Raw genomic sequence first — 17,491 nt, 5'->3', positions numbered from 1 at the left:
AAAAATAATAAAAATTTAAAAAAAAAAAAAACCAGTAAGTGAATTCTGAGACTCCTCCCTTCCCTTCCCTTCCCTTCCCTTCCCTTCCCTTCCCTTCCCTTCCCTTCCCTTCCCTTCCCTTCCCTTCCCTTCCCTTCCCTTCCCTTCCCTTCCCTTCCCTTCCCTTCCCTTCCCTTCCCTTCCCTTCCCTTCCCTTCCCTTCCCTTCCCTCTCTTTTTTTTTTTTCCATGTCATTAAATGTTTAAATGAAATACTAATAGTAAATGTCTGGAACTCCCCACTGGTTTTAACAATAGAGGAAAGCCAGAAATGAAACTTTCACTCTTGTCCTCTGAGAATTCCCTTGCTGGTTGCAGAGCACTTGAGCTCCATTCATTGGTGTCACTTTGTGTTAAACAGGTAGAGTATCTGACTCTGGGTGTGGCACCATGGGAATGAAGCTATGTCTTATTAGAAGATGACAAATAGTAAGAAGCTGCATAATGCGAGCTGACAGATCCCCAGGACTTTCACTGCTACCACTTCATGGCTAGTCTTAGCACATCTGCACATCTAGATAAACGTAAAGCAATTTGTTTTTAAAATATTGCAAAGCAACAACACAAAATAAACAGTTTTAAGTACTAGGAAAAAAACTGGTTTTAATTTTTAATGCGACATACTTTTTAGAGTCTTGTAACTATTTACTCAACCTCTTTTTCACCTCTGGTTCAGCATGTATTATTAAAAGCTTTTAACAAGTCACATACAGTACTGCCCACTGTTTACTTAAATAGCATTCTTGGGAATAAAAAACTGCAAGCTTTCTTTAAAAGCACTATAAATGAATAGATAGCAGAAGCAGGAGTTATTGTTAAGTAGCTGTTAAGACCTTTACTAACCCAGAGTGGTGCAACATCACTTCTGCGTGCTGCTTCAGACTATTTCTCAGACATGCACAGCTCCTTCTTTGAGGTAACACTTCCATCCGAAGGGTCACTTGGAACTCTGAAAGACCTTAGGTAGGTTACCTAATGCCTATATATAAGAGTATATAACAATCCTGTGTGTCCCAAACCTCTGCTCTGCCACTCAGCAGCTGCAATGCTGGGAACATGTGCAGGGCTGTGTCTGGCCTGTGACCCAGGGGCTTCCTTCTGCCAGAAGCGTGGAGAAGTGCTAAACATACAGCTGACAGAAAGTGCTGAGCATACAGAGTGTTTTCAAGCATCTGTAAAGTCTCCTGCCAAAACCTTGCATAAATGGCCCTGATTCTAGAAGGGCCATTAAGTATGGAGCTAATATTGCAGCATATACAGAGGCCTGTGCTTCAGTGCTTGTTTTACAGGGTTTAGTTTTAAAAGAACTCTTTGTATATTTATATGTTGTAGCTGCTTTTGTATAATGGGTAGTCCCTGAAGCTGTGGTGAGAGGCTAGGAAGTCTTCAAACCCATCGGCCTAGCAGAGGAATACTCATTTAAGTGAGAGTAGGGAACATTGTGCTTTGTAGAAATTGGATTTATAATGCTTGAACAGCTTTGGCCCAAACAGTGAGCCATGCACAGTGCTAACAAACCTCTCCTGGGATCATCTGAAGCAGCCCTGCATCACTGTGCTGTGAAATTGCCTGATAATGTGGAAAATGATCAAAGAGTCTGACACTGGAAAGGCAATATGGACCAGCTATAGGCAAGGAAAACCTGGCAATGGAGGGGAGAAGTGGACTGAAGGCTGAGCACCACTGCTCCAGGAAGTTCTGCTTTGGAGGAGTAGGGGAGGAATCGTCTGCATTGTTTGTCTGCAAAACACATGTAGGAGTAACTTCTGGTGGGCACAAACAGCTGGGAAATAGAAAATAAGCATGCTCAGGCTTGTTAGAAAATACTTTTTGTGGTGCCTCCCTCTGGCCTTGGTATTTTAAAAGCTCAATTTGTGATAAACAATTCAGTCAGGAGTGCCAGTGGATTGCACATTCAAGCATCTGGCTCCTTTTAAACAGATGAAATGCGTATTTATGTAGTTTGTTAAAGACGAGTGGACAAATGAACATGCTTAATGTTTAATGAGTCAATCTGTTGAGGTCTCCTGTGATCAGTGTGGTATGACTTTGGGTGAGAAAAGCTTCGACAGTGCTTTGTTGTTTGTATCCCATGAGAACGAAGCAACATCTTGAAGATGTGGAGTCAGCCCTCAGGAGCAGGAACTAGCTCTAGCTTGTGACCGTGCCAGTTTCTTTGAATCGGATAGCCCAGCCTGAGGATGGACATCATCTCCCAGCAGAATGGGATGGCCCATGGAATGGTGAGAGCAGCTTGTGTGGAAACCTTGCAGTGCAACATCCTTTCTGCAGGGGCTTTAGGATGTCAAAAAATATGCCTGTTTGCTCCTTCATTCATTCTTCTGAGTAGGGCAATTGAGGGACCCATTAAATAACGTTTATTGATTTAATGGCTAAGTACTAAGGCCAAGTTGTTCTTGCCCAGCCAGGACAAGCTGATAGCTGATGGCAACAGAGCCTAGAGCTGCTGAAATACATGGTGTAGAAGGGTACCCCAGGGATCAGGAAAAGGAAGTGATAGATCCTATAGTGATGTCTTATATGGCACATGAGCTGTGCATTTAGACAGTGGCAGCCAAGGAAGAGAGAAACTGTTATAAGAAAATGAATTAAATTGTCAGACTAATGATAGCGTACCAAAAGGAGAAATATTCACTCTATCTCTCTCTCTCAATTAAGTATATATCCCGAAGAATCATATGTCTGTGAGAGATAACTCATCTTAATGCTTTATAATAGAATGGTCCAGTTCCTTGGAGATTTGGCTCCCACTGAAATCATCTTCTAGCCAAACATAAATTTACTGTCTACTTCGGCTTAACACTGTGCACTTCACTTTTCATGGAGCTGAAGGTGATTAGGGGACAGACGACCATCTGCCCAAGCTGCATGCCTGCAGGTCTGGGGATGACCGTGCTCCCAGCCCACCTGGGCCTCCATCACTTCTTAAAGGACAAAAATGTTTAGTTGTGATGCTATGCAGCATTACGCTGCTGTGATCAGATCAGGTGGTTCACATGCAGCCATGTCCAATGCTACAGATGTTGTCAAACCTTTTCCTTCCATAGCCTCAGTGCATCTTTTCTTCTCAGCACTCTCCTGTAGCATCAGAATTGCTCCACAAAGCAAATTCTCCTGCTAATCAACTTTCTGACATAATGAAAGTTAAGTAAAACTCTTGCTAACATCACACTGCTCCCAAAGGCAGTGGTCATGGCACTAAGATACGGGACTTCAAGGTGTGTTTGGTCAATGCTATCAGACATAGGGTTTGAATTTTGGGTGGTCCTGTGTGGATCCAAGACCTGGACTCAATGATAGGGCAGTGAGGCAGTGGCACAGACTGCCCAGAGAAGCAGTGGGTGCCCCATCCCTGGGCACATTCAAAGACAGGTTGGATGGTGCCCTGAGCAACCCTGCCCATGGCAAGGGGTTTAGAACTAGACTACATTTAAGTTCCTTTCCAACCCAAGCCATTCTGTGACTCTCTGTCAGGATATTCTGTGATTCTATTCTATGATCTGTTGTTACAGACAAGAAAAATCATAGTTGTGTTACAGTAGAACAACATATTTGGCAGATTACATGAGTTAAGGGCTGCACTTTCTGCAGACAGAACTTGTGCTGGCCACCGGTAAAATGGTTTTAACTTATGCCCGGTGAGGGGCTGTCCTAAAAATCATGAATTTGAGAAGAAACATCAGATGAAGCAAAGTCATTCATGTGGCAGTAGAGAAAAATGTAAGCACCCAGCTCAGCTCCCTCAAGCACATTGCCTTGAAAATCCTAAGCCACACAGAAGAAGCAATTTTAAAAATAAAATAATGCTGATGCTTGGCTGAGTCCTTTAAAAACTTACTGCTTAGGGCAATTGCGAAGGAAGGAAGATTTCAATAAAAAGTGAGAAATAAGAAACAGGCTGTTGAATAAGCAATGAGATATGCTATTGTCAAGGAAAATGTATAGCTAGCAGCAAAGAAAGGAGGACAAGGAATATATATCACTTGATGTCTTCTGACCTTAATCTCTCTTTGCTGCAGCATTATGTACCCAACCCATCCCTTAGCTCCACTGCTGCTCATGACCAGGGTGCAGACAGCAACCTTCTCCACCCTTCAATATAAAATGCACCTACACAGGGCTCTTTGACTGTATGTCTCTCTCCGATTCATAGGAGGGAGATGAGGTTCTTTTAATATTATAAACCCGGCGTGAGATTAAGAAACAAGGGTTCAAATGTTGGTCCAACCAGTTTATTATAAATCTTAATTAGGGAAATGGGGAAAGGGAGGACGGACATTATTATGAAATTAGGGTAGTGGGGAAGGGAAGGAGGGCGATAGAAGAGATAGGAAAGAAGAAGCAAGGAGTATTTGTAGGCAGCAAGAGGGAGATAGTCACCACCATGGATCCAGCGTGGTTCTTAGTTCAGTCATTGATCTTCAGTAGTGATGGGTCGTCGGGCATTGTTGTTCTGTTGACGACGACAACAACGGCAACGGCAATAACAACGACGGTGACCATGGCGATGATGGCCCTTTTCAATGCTTTCAAAGTGGTCGAGTCAGCTGCCTTTGGAGTGACAGCTCAAATCCAAAGTGGTTGAGTCAGCTCTCCTTGGAGGGGCAGCTTCTGGCTCTGGGATCTCAGCAGAAACTCCTTTATTCCCACCTTCCGGGCCTTGCCAGCAGATAACAGGGAGCAGGAATGCCCATCTGCATCCTGTTTTTCACAGGACATGATGGTATCATTCCCCAGTTTTCCCATACCAAGCTGGAGCTTTAGTCACAGGTCAGATCTTCCACCAGTAAATACTCTTGAGCACTCTCTTCCGGAGGCAGGCAGCTTTCAAATGTTCTCAAAGTGATGTCGATTGTCACACGGTAGCACCCATCGTTTGCCTCCTCAACAAATCAATTAGAGTCTTATCACAAAAAATACCTCAGGAAGCAAGCTCTGAGCCAAAAAACAAAGAAGGATTCTCACACTGTACCCACGGGTACCCTAGGAATTCTTAGAAACTCAGACTGATGAAAATTGCCTAAATGGTCTACAGAGAGAAAGGCAGATTTCATATAAATACCATGTCTTCTGACCATTGAGGGCACTCTCTACCTTAGGTGTAATTGCATGCTAGGACTGAAATCTTGGCAGTGTCACACGCAAACAAAATCCCATTCTGCATAAGACTTATACAGGCTTTGCATTTTTACTTTTGATGTAACAGCAGTTTTGGAGAAAGATGATTAAAATACAGCATTCCAACATCTACCACTACATGTGTTTCTTTATCAATTAAGCAATTACTCAAAAAATGTATGCATTGGAACCGTCTAGATAACATCAGCAACTTTTTTTTTTTTTTGGTGGCGCTAAATTCATTTCTATATTGCATTCTTAATATGACAAGAAATATAAAAGAGCTAATCACAGACTGTAGGTGGAGTGTATTCATGGTAGTAATGTAGAACAGCAAAGATAAATGTAATAGTCTTACAATGAGATCATGAAACATAATAATAGGTTTTCAGTATGTGATCACAAAATAGGAACAATGCTATCATGTAAATTAAATTAGTGTATTTGAACAGTTACATGAGCTTGTAAGCGGATAATATAAGTAAAGAATATTTTAAACACTCCTATATCTCAAGCAGGAGGAAGCTGGCTGTAATCAGCTTTCTTTGGGAGCCTTTTTCAGTATTATTTTTTTTAATAACATGAAATATACTGTAGTAATAACCCTGAATGATAAAAATCAGTCCATGACAGGAGTTCCACTGCAGCTCAAGGTGATAAAAACTTCTGGAATTATATCTTGCAAAAAATACAGTCTTTCTGAAAACAAACACAATCTCCTGGACTGATGAAAGAGGTGGCAAAAATAGACTTTTTTCTTCAAATGACAAGATTACAAGAAATACTGATTTCAGTTCATCTGCTGCTCATCTTTCAACAGGGAATTTGTTTTTCAGTCTTTAAGTATTTTTGTTACCTGTTTGCAAATTTAAAATTCTCTTATTGAACCATTTACTCTCGCACAAAAAGCATTTGTTGGAGGAGATGGAAAGATGGATGACATTTAACCAGTTTTAATTTTGTATATTTACTTACATTCGTGTTTCATGATTGACTACAGATACAGAAAACAACATTATGATGGAACATAATTTATTACAAGGTTCTCTAAATTGAAATTTATTTTGGAGGATCAGGGCTTCTGTGACTGATTGTATACAAACTGAAGCTGTGAAATGTAGCTCTTATTCTTCTCACACTAAGAAAGGCCCAAAAAAGAAAATAATCTGCGGGATGGTGAAGAAAGCACTGCAATTGTTGTAAAGGCCATCCTCCCTCTAATAAAATCCAAATGTAATCTGACATAAAACCAAATCTTTTTTCTTTTTTTTTTTCACCTGTTAAGATGCATCATTCTTCTATAAGTTTTGCAGAAGATTCAGGCTATGTCTGTTGTGCTTGGATGGCACAGCTATTAGAAAAGAAATAGTTAATGCATCTCCACTTTAACCAACTCCATAACACTCCTTTCATTTTAGGAGACCATAAAGGCTGAGCTTTTAAGAAATTATCACTGAAAAAGTGCCAAGATAGTTTTTCCTTCAAGAAGAGATGTTCATGATTAGAAGCAGCAGAAATAATGCATTATTAAAGATAGTATCAGGAAATGAAAGCATTGCACAGCAGGGACAGAACAGACCTGTAGGCTCATCACCTGGAATCCACATGTCAGCATTTTGTCATTGCACAACTTCTTCTCCAAGGGTAAGTGGATGTTTTGCACAGCATGTTTATAAGATTGAATTGTTGGGAGCTACCACGGTTTGTTTCATGGAATCATAGAATGGCTTGGGTTGGAAAGGACCTTGAGGATCATCAAGCTCCAACCCCTCTGCTGCATGCACGGTCACCAACTCCAGATCTAATTCTAGTCTAGGTATGCTTGTTTTGAAAAAAAAAAAAGAAAAAAAAAGGTGATTAGGAACTGCACTAACATAAGGCATTGTAAAGCTGTTTCACTCTGGAGTTTTGAAGGAATACATTGTTTGGAGGTACTAAGAGGTGGATACCAAAAATTATTAGTTGCACTGAGAAAATGACAGCTCAGGTTTAAAAACAATATGAAAATAACATACAGCCTTGTTTTCTGTGCTCTTCCCAATTGAAATGTATCCATGGCAAGCACAGCAGAATATTATGCTCAATTAAAAGTCATCACTGGCCAGAAGCTGAAAGGGATCTTCCAGTCTCAAATTTGATCTCTCCCAAAATGAGCACATACTTTCATTCTGCTCATCACAACAAAGAATAATATTCCCTACAAGAGAACTAATCATGAATGTGGGTTGTTGTTTTTTTTTTTTTTTCCATATCTATACTGCATTTATGACACACATTCTGACCAACCACCTCTCATTTGAAACCCGGGGAGGAAATGAGAGACCCCGCAGGCCTTTAGCTGCTAATAAAACAGTGTGCAAAGCTGTGGCTTTAATACCATAACCACACCTATCCACAGAGTTACCTTGGGAGCACATGCTGCATCTCTATAAGCTAATTTTCTGCAGCTTGGCATGAGGGTGTTAAATTGTTATTGAAAGGCAGAAGAGGGTTGCTAAAGTACCGCAGGATGAGAGAACCATATGAAATGCAAGTATTTAATTAGTATTTAGCACGATAGGGATAGCATGGTAAAGACTGTCTAGCCAACCCATAGCTTAACAAGCTAGTATTTAGTACAGTTTAACTGTCACCCATCTGCAGCAAGTCTCCTTTTTTAATTTGGTTCATAAATATTTACGGTCTTTTACAGTGCCACTGTATTGCCTCACTAGGACAGTTTCTTGACTTATTTTGGAGCCATTTGGCAGTGACCAGGCTTAGAGTGCTTTTGATATATAAACATCTGTTAACCCTCAGAAGGAAAAGAAAATCTCTTATGAATCAGAATCTAATTCATCAAACCTGATTGCTAAATGTCCGTCTGTGAATTCCCACCTGACAGCTTCTGCCAGTGTAACTGAAGGTAGCATCCCCATTTTCCCCTGCCCTTGACTTTTCCTTACACATCCAGCAGCTACAAACAGTAAACTGCTGAAGACACGGTTTGCAGCACGCTGTGCTAAGGAGCCTTTTGCAGAGCGCCTTTGTAGTGAATCACGTACCTTGCAGCAAAAATAACCCTAACACAGCAGGACATTGCTTTGACAGTAGCTTTTAACCAAAACGACAATGAGATTTGAGTATTTTAAAATCCCTAAAGCGAAGTTCATCAGATCAGATACATGAACTTTGAGTCTGATTTATTATAAGCCATACTTGCTTTTTCCTACTTATTCCCTTTTGAAAAATCTTGGTTTGCAGGCAGATGGTGAACTTCAAGTGGAACAAGGTTCATGCATGTAAAAGGAACCTCTCAGATATTGCCACTAGGTCTCCTTCTTATGATTTTTTTTCTTTTTTTTGCTTGATGCATATGTTGCTCTGAAAGTAATGCCTCCTATTTATTTCCGTGGAAATCATGACAAATACAAAGAGCACAATAATTACTGCTTGATAGGCCAAATTCTCAGCTACAAAATGCTCTTTTTCAACATAGTCACCACCGTTAGCTATGCAGTTTTGCCAACAATGAACGAGAGCCACCCACCAGCTCACTGTGCTCCATCCACTGTTTGGTCTCCATAAATGTTAAGCAGGCATCGATGAATGTCAATGGGTGTCATTTTTTCCACATGCGGAAATTCAGTGACACACCTTTGCATCATATTCCCTTCTTGTAAAATGCCATTTTGTCAGACTGTCCCTTTGCTGACATCTGTCACACAGCAACAAAATGTAACTGAATATTGGTGGGAAGGTTCTACCTCTACTGCCACACCACTATCATCTGCCTCTGACATCGTGGGCCAATACAGTAAAATAGGAGGTGTTACTTTCAGAGCAGCCCTCATACAATTCTATTGCTAGATCTGTGCCTCAGCCCGAAAGGAGATTTTGTTCTACCTTCCTCTCTCCAAACCATATGCAAAGTTTGTGAAAATCAAGTGTTTGCTTTTCTTCTTGTTTCAATGGGCTGTGACTTGACAGTGTGTGTGTTAAATGAATGCCATTAGTGCTTTTATGTACCCATATAGTGAAGGCTGTGCCTCTCCAGCTTTCTGCAATTCCAATATTAAGTGACAGAATAAGCAGTATTCCTCTTAATAGTGTTTTCTCTCAATTCTTTCCTTTGACCTAGTACAGATTTTTCCGCACAATGCGTGCTTTATGGAAGAGTATATTTTAATGGAGAAGAAAATGTGTAGGGAATAGAATGTTACATTTGCCTTAAGAGGCATGAGTTCCAATTCCTCATTCTGGGGCTATCTATTGAACAGTTTGATAAATAATTTCATCTCACTGGACGCACATTCCCAGGCCTGTAAAACAGACATTTATGTGACACATTCCTCTTCTGCAGAGTCTTCAGAGTCAACATGAGGAGACACAAGGCTTTGGCTTCATGCACCAGACCTTGTTATCTTTTTCATGCTGTGTACCATCAATATGGTAAAATAATAACCATATGGTTAAGTAAATAACAGTACGGTTAAATAATAATCATATTGACATTAATCATATTCATTACTCTCAAATCTTTACATCTTTTTTCTTTTCTCCCTCAGTACTGTATATAAGAAATCACATACTGTTGCTGGGAGATGATTCCCCAGTAGCAATTCTTCATGTATACATTGAAAACTTTGCTTTATCTCTAAGTAATACCCTTCAGAAAGGCCCTTCTGTGTTATAACAGATAATTGCATTATCTGTTCAACTGCTTTAATTAAGAGGCCCGTTTGGGAAGACTGGCAAATCTTCTGCTTTTACCCTGCAGAACTGAACAATGTTGGAGAGCCCAGAAAATATTAAATGGCCACCAGCAAGGCAGCACTGCCTGGGAGTTTTTCCTTCACAGAGCTTTATTCCCTCTGTGCCCTGTGTCTGTATCAGTGCTCTGAAAGGATTGTACAGCAGGTTGTTTCCTGAAACAGCAGTTGAACTTGGCATTTCTTTATTTTGTCACGAACCTCAGTTAAAAGCCAAGACTGAGCAGGCAGTAACTGCGAGTGAGTCTTTGCGTCAGTCAGTACCTGGAAAAAATACCGGTGGCTTGGTGTACACAAGAGCCACAGATGGCTTCACCTTGATGTCCTGTTGATTAATGCTTTCTCTCGGCATGCAGTCCCTGAGATGGTTAGTGTCAGCAGAACAAGCCTTGCTACCTAGCCCAAAAAATTACCGTTATCTTCACAGAGAAACAGCAGCAGTTTGCACTCAACCCCTCTATGGGCAGTTTAGCACAGCAAGCAATTTTCCACATGCTGTGTTGGACCCGTCCATTGCGATAACTGGGTGCAGTTGCTGCACTGTCACCACATACCATGAACCAGGTTTTCTTCCAGTTCAAATCTCTTATCACCCTCAAGCAAGATGCCTGGGGTCGTTGCCCTGAGTCAAAGCAAGGTATCAGCATTGTAACTCAGTAAATAACACCCAACAAACCAATGGGCTGATTTTTTATTTTTTTTTTTGCTCATTTTTCTGTCTTCAGGTTGTAGACATTTACATATTGTTTCAGTGAATAACTTCACAGTTCATAAATCAAAAAGACAGTCCCAAACTATGATTAATAACTCTGTTATAACTAAAACATTGAAAGTCTTTTGGTGGAATTTTTTTTTTTTTTTTACCATTTTTCATTTTTCTACACAAGTGACAAAAAATTCTTGTTTTCTGGGTTTGTTTTTTTTTTTTTCCCACTGCACCTTCACCCCTCTCTGCCCCCCTTTTCTATTTTTACTAAATGCAGAGGGCTAGGGAAAGGATGAAGAAAGGAACAAATGTGCAGTCTTACTTTTATTGTTTATTCTTAGCAAAAGCATGTAGTCAATTATTTGTTGGTTAGAGCTTCTTTGGACATGAATCTAAAAACAAAAGTAATTTCATTGAAGGAATGTTGAAACCCTAAACTATTTGGAGCTCTGGGACCATGAATAGGAGAACTTAGGAAAAAAAAAAAGAAAAAAAAAGCACTACCCCCCAAAAAAGATTAATTATAGAATCACAGAATAATTAAGGTTGGAAAAGACCAGTAAGATCATCTAGTTCAACTATCAAATAAAAAAAAACAGAGGAAGCGAGAGAACTTTCTCTTTTATTCATTGCATCCCACAAGCCAGGTCCTTTCCTCCAGTTCTGCCCACTGTCCACCAGCTGTCGTTGGCTTGGTGGGCTGAGGCAACCTGTTGCCACTCCCAGGGATCCCTCTGGAAAGCATCTTACATCTGATACTGCCTCTGTGCATGGCTCTTCCTGAGGGCAGGGGTGCTCACACTGATTGCTCTCTGGGGCAAAGTGAGCTGCCTTCTCTGTCTAGGAATTTGGGCTGTGAATCAAGTAGTTTCTTGAGTACTATGGAAAGGAAAAACAGTGCTTTGGAAAACCAAAATGGGAGATGGATGCAGGGTGCTAAAAGGACAAATATGACGATAAAAAGGAGGCAGAGGGAAGAATGTGAGAGGTTAAGTTCATCTCTCCATTGCTCTCTTTTGTCATTTTCTCCTAGAGTATTTTAGTGAAAAAGCCTTTGTAAGTGATGTATTTCTAAGAGATCTATTTCTCTTCCATATTTCAATTGTTTCAGTAGTTATTCAAAATAAAGGAAAATAAAAATTCTTAAGACATGTTATGAGGAGAATAATGGATTTAATTTCAATGAAAAGATGTTTTTGTGTTACAAAGGGAAGAGTGAGAATGTGTCAGTCTCATGACTTTGAAATTTCCTGACAAGTTCAGGAATGTTTTTTCAAGATTTTCAGCTCATTTATAGCCTGACCTAAAACCATCAGAGGTGATGGAAGTCTTTACGTTGCTTTTAATGTTCTCTGAGTCAGGACCTTGGGCCCTGAGACTCCAGCTCAGTTGTACCAACTTTGTGCAATGCTTAATTAAATGGAGACAATAAATATGCAGCAAGCCACCTGCAAAATCCCTGTGCAGCAATAGGCTCTTAATACCAAAAATGAATAATGTTTTCAGGAACCAGCTTTCTCAAATGATTTTTTTTACAATTATATGGAATGCTTTGTCTCTCATAGTGCTAGGTTTTGTTTCAGTCCAGTGCTAATACACACTATATATATTTTTCTCAATAATTTTATATTTCTCAAGCAATTGTGTATGTGAGAAAGTGTTTAGGGAAGCAGAGAAATATTTCTTTCAATCTCCCTCTTATCTGACATTCTATATATGTACAGGTATTTCCCTTGCCATCTGAAGTCCTCAAATCTAATATGAAAGGAAACAGTCTTAGCAAAACATCTTGCAAAATCTTAAGTGGGAACATCTCGCAAACAGAGGTAGAGCTAGGATACAGTAAAAGCCACCAAGTCCACAAGATCTTCTTAAAATAATTCTCTACTCTTCAATGAAACTACAGAAACTTGAAGCACACACATCAGAAAGAGATTATAGCCACTTCCTGCTGGCTTCTCTTCCCTAACCTGTCATCACATTACTTTTTCATGATAACAAATGTCATTGTTTCTACCAGAAAATGTGCTCTGGTATAAATCATAAATCATAGTAACCGCTTATACAAGGTTGCTTTCCTATTTGCATATTAATAATAATGCTGAGAAATAAGGAGCCATTAAAGCCAACTCTAAATGAAAATGTTTCACATTTATAAGCAACACATTTTTCAATTCCACACAGTATAATTCCTAGAATGTATTATCAGGAAATACAAAATTTTCATGGGCAGCCTTGCTGATAGCTTACTGGGATTCTCTCCACAACAGGAACCCTGAATCAATACAGTGAGTTAATTACATCTTGACTGCAGACCATGGTTTTTAAAAGGACCTTTGGACTAGTCAACATTTTTCTGATTTTATTCTTCGATAATTGTCAGTGACAGAACTTGAGAAGCAAGCACACTTCACTGCTGAGCTGCCTACAGAAGAGAATAAGTATGTGGTCCTTTTGATTTAAGTTCAGTCTGTCAAGGAGAAATGTAAGCTGGAAGCCACCAAATGTGAGGCAATAAAAAAAAAAAAAAAGAGACAATTTATAACTGGGACACATAAGTGGATTGAAGCACTGCTTAAAGTACAATTACACTCTTGAGATGTGAATTTGGGAAGAGTACCCATGTGAATGAAGAGTTCTGCTGTTTAAACACATTCAGAGTTCTGCCCTAATTTAGACTGAAGCTACATGTAATTTTTGCATCGCTCTATCTTTTTTTCCTAGCATATAATTAAAAAAGTATAATCCTTATTTGAATATTAATGCATTTACACTGACAAAAGTAGTTATCTAAGCAGTGTCAGTTGGAGCCCTAATAGTTTCCTGTCGTTATAGTACCTTAGTATTCATAAATATATGCAAATATATATATATTGTATAAATAGCATAAATTGACACAAAAGCCCTGAGCAAATCTAATAGAAATAGTATGGCTGTGAGAGAAGTATAGTTTTTTTGCCATATTATCAGCAGAAATACTGAATTTCATACCTATTCTGCTCTCAGTTACAGACAGGTCTTTATGCCCTGTTGAAGATAACTGAAATCAAAGTGAAGGTACTGCAGATCTGCTCAAGAGCCTGCAGATTTCTTCTGGAGTAAGTCAGCAGAGAAATATCCAGCTCAGTTTTGTCTTCAAGCTGTCATCACCATACTAAGGCCGAGTACAAGGCAGCTCTACTGAAATGCATAGTTACACTTCTCTGAGCAGGCATACCCAACAACAAGTATGTGCTAGAACTGGAACCTGACTTTCAGCAAAGAAAATTTGTAGTATGGGTTAGTGGAGGGGCTGTATGCCAGTGTGTTTACATATGGGAAGGGAATAGGCAAGTGGACAGTCATGCTGAGCACACTCAATTTGAGAGGCATTTAAAAACAAATAACCGCAGATTTTCCAAGTATTTGGTTAATGTACATAAGCAATTTCACTTATTTATCTAATAGTGAACTAGCTGCCTCTCGTGACGCCACAGGGAAATATAAAATGTGTCATCTATGCCTGTAGTGCATTTGTAATGCCATGTGATCTCAGGGACATACGTTGGGCAAATGTGACACAAGACGTGCAGGAGAGCAGTGGTCTTCTGGGATGGCAGTGGCTGCCAGGCAAGCAATAAAGGCTTACATGCGTGCAATTGGACTCCACTTTCTGCATATGGATATTTCAGTGTTAGGCTGAATGAGAAGGATCAACATCTCTTAACACGATTTTTAAAACAGGCTCTCCAAACTGAGCCTCAAACTGCTCTGGACAGAATGCACTGACATTGCCAAAATCTGTCCAAGCAGATATATCTTAGTATCTCCTTTGAAATAAAATATCAACTTCCACTTGATATTTTAAAAAAAGGCTGATATCCCTGAGTGCAAATAAAGCTGGAGAGCAAAATCTTCATCCTGTTGAATGTGTTAAAAGTAATGATAAGCTCCCACTAACATGAGCACAGTAAGGTTTTGATGAGTTATCAGAATTACTGATGTTGCTTGAACTCTATACGCATTGGCCTTTAAATCTCATTTTAACCAACAGTCCATCATAGATGTGTTGGCTCAGCTTTCATTTGGATGCTAGAGATTTATCTGAGGAGTAGCTAAGGCAACCAACTGATTGCACATGCCAAGAGGCGGAATTAAACTTCACTTCCCAGAGATTCTCAAGTGATTTCAGAATTTTGAAACATCAGATAGATAAGAGAATATTTTGTAAATAGTATAAATGACTCAACATAGCTATTCTGTGCATTCATAATTTGGTATCGTTATTTTTAACAATGATGATATAAAAATTCAGGAATGTTTGATGACAGTTTTTATCTAAAACATTACAAAGACATTAAAGAGACAGGAAAGTGTCTAAGTGAGACTTTCAAAATTTAAATAAATGAGCTGAGATTATTGAATCCTACTGTACAAAAGCTGTTTTACTCTTTTGGGCAGGCTACTTGAGCCTGGCATGTATAGTGTGCGAAATATTCTCTAGCCCATCTTAAGAAGTCCATAAGAGTCACATTGTGTCCAAATGCTGGGAAGAAGCATTAGTATGAGAATAATTTTTTTTTTTTTTGAGTGGAGAAGCATCAGTTGGTTCAAGTATTAAGCTTTCTTTCCACACCAGCTTCATAACAGATTCAGTAGTTACACAATCCTTCTACACTATGAAATTGAGCAGGTGACAGCAGGAATGAGCTTTTGGCTTAGCTGAAGCTGCTTTTTCCACCTGCTTTACTGCAGTAAGATGTGAGAGGGCCATTAGCTTCCTATGCCAACAGCTTGGGCACCTGGAGGTGCAGGGCAAGGATTTGAGACTGTGCAGTGAGGATGTTCTGCACTCTTGAGGCACTGAGCACTTCAGGTCAGATGCCGTTGCCACCGCAGCCCTGCAAACTGCAAATGCTCCCAGCCGCACTCACACCTCCCTCCCATCTGTTCCCATGGCTGCCAAAGCTTGGATACCACACGGTGCAAAAGCACTTTTACTGCCTTTTGCTGCACAATTAACATGGCAGGGTGTACCTGGAGGGTATGAGTCATCATCACACTGGGCATTTTGGCAGCAGCTTGAAGTCACAGTCCTGCAGGCACCGTACTTCTTAACCAAATGCAGGTGATGCTGGAAGCTGAACAGTCTCCTTTTTCATTCAGAGTGGCTCTGGCAAAAGTATCCATGCATGCTATTAAAGCCCTCTGTGAAAGCTCCTTGAAGGGGACAACGTGGAAAGCTTTCCCCACAATATAGGCAGAGAGAGGTTAAGGTTACCTGAAGGAAATAGCCAGAGTGCTTCAGGTATTCCAGTTTTGACAAGGCAAGTGCTGGTAGTCCACATCCATTCTGCATTTCTTTCCCCTTTTCCTCATTCCACCCTAGCTTTTCTTGTTCACATCTCTCCGATGTGCCCATATTTCACCCTTTCACACTGGCCTTAGTATAAGCAATGTCACCACAAATTACCTGAATGCTCTGCAGGTGTAATGCAGTTTAGAAATGAGATATTTTGAGAGTGGTCCTGCCTCTTATCTGGATGCAGTCCCAGCTTAATGCAGCAGCACAGTAATAAGTGATTTGAGCCTGGAACTGCACTGTGCAGATATGCTCATAGTGATACTGGACTTTACAGCTTCAAAGTCCTAGCAAACGAATCACTAACTGCATACCCAGCTGTCCCATCTCACTCTTCCTTTCTAAGCAGAAGGGAGAGAGCTGAATTTCTATCAATCACCACTTGCCTTGCTGCGAGCGCTATCTTTCTCAACAGTAAGCATGTTAACCAAGTAAGATAAAGCCTTCATTTGTTCATCAGCACTGTTGCTCTGGTGATTCATCTAGCTTATGAATGGATGTAGTGCTCACCACCTTTTCTTTGCTTCTGTAGAGAGTTCCTACAACTGTTCTTACAATTTGTATGCAGGCTTAACTTTTTGGTAGCCCAGATAAGTGAAACAATTTGGATGTGGGGTTTTTTTTGTTTGTTTGTTTGTTTGTTTCTTTTTTTTAAGGCACAATTTTGAATTTGTTTGCTTGACTCTTTTTCAAGCTCAACTCCAGTTAAACCCTTCTCTGTTCTTACAGCCATTCCCATAGGCCCTTTGAATCTGCCTGGCAAATCTACTATTCACTCAGTTTGTGTGTTTTTCTCCATGGATTCTCTGCTCAGCACTGCAGCCCTCAGCTGCTCTCATGATCCTGGATAGCTACAGTATAAGATTCAGGCTTTTCTGTCTCAAAAGGCCATGCAAAGCAATAGTAACCACCAAGTCAAATTCCTCAGCATTGGCGAAATAATTTCTGCATAATCAGTTGATATCTTTTCAGAGGAAGCACCCAAGAGAATTTGATTTTCTTATTGTTGATTTTTTTTATTCTTACTGAGACCAGGCTAAAATTCTGGCTAGATGTTAGGATTAGAATGTGAAATCAAAGTGATGTTCTTATATTAGTAGCAGTGGTTTGGTACGACTGGAAACTCTGTCCAGGGAAGGAGTGCTCCTCCCTGCATAGCCTACAAGAACTGATCTGGCCTCCTATGTATCAGAGCAGCCTGGATCCTTGCCTGTTTGGAGATGTGTACTAAGAAGACGTACACCTTTGTAATCTCCTGTGTAGGCATCCTTATTCCCTTGTATAATGCTTTCCTTTTTCTCTTTTCCTTTTTCCTCTTTTCTCCTTTTCCTTTCTTTTTCTTTCTCTTTTTTTTTTTTTTTTTTTTTCTCGCTCTTTCTTCCTTTCTCTATCATCTATTGCTTTTCATTTTTTTTTTTATGTCCTTCACACGGTATTCACAGTTGTGACTGTGCAAGTACACTGTGTTTGGCCTATGATATGCACATATCATAGCATTAAATACAATAATGACAAT

General features: G+C 39.9%; 1 long non-coding RNA gene across 1 annotated transcript in view; it reads left to right on the top strand.

The window, feature by feature from the left end:
* Positions 1-883: 883 nt before the first annotated feature.
* Positions 884-17,491, top strand: part of LOC146545393 (uncharacterized) — a 58,095-nt gene continuing 41,487 nt past the window's right edge. Inside the window, exon 1 of the long non-coding RNA XR_014881242.1 lies at positions 884-1,001. This is a non-coding gene — a long non-coding RNA (uncharacterized LOC146545393). The remainder of the gene's footprint in view (positions 1,002-17,491) is intronic.

The sequence above is a fragment of the Meleagris gallopavo genome, chromosome 1, assembly GCF_905368555.1.
Source record: "Meleagris gallopavo chromosome 1, MGAL_WU_HG_1.1, whole genome shotgun sequence".
Lineage (NCBI taxonomy): Eukaryota > Metazoa > Chordata > Aves > Galliformes > Phasianidae > Meleagris > Meleagris gallopavo.
This window is presented reverse-complemented; position numbering and strand designations above follow the sequence as displayed.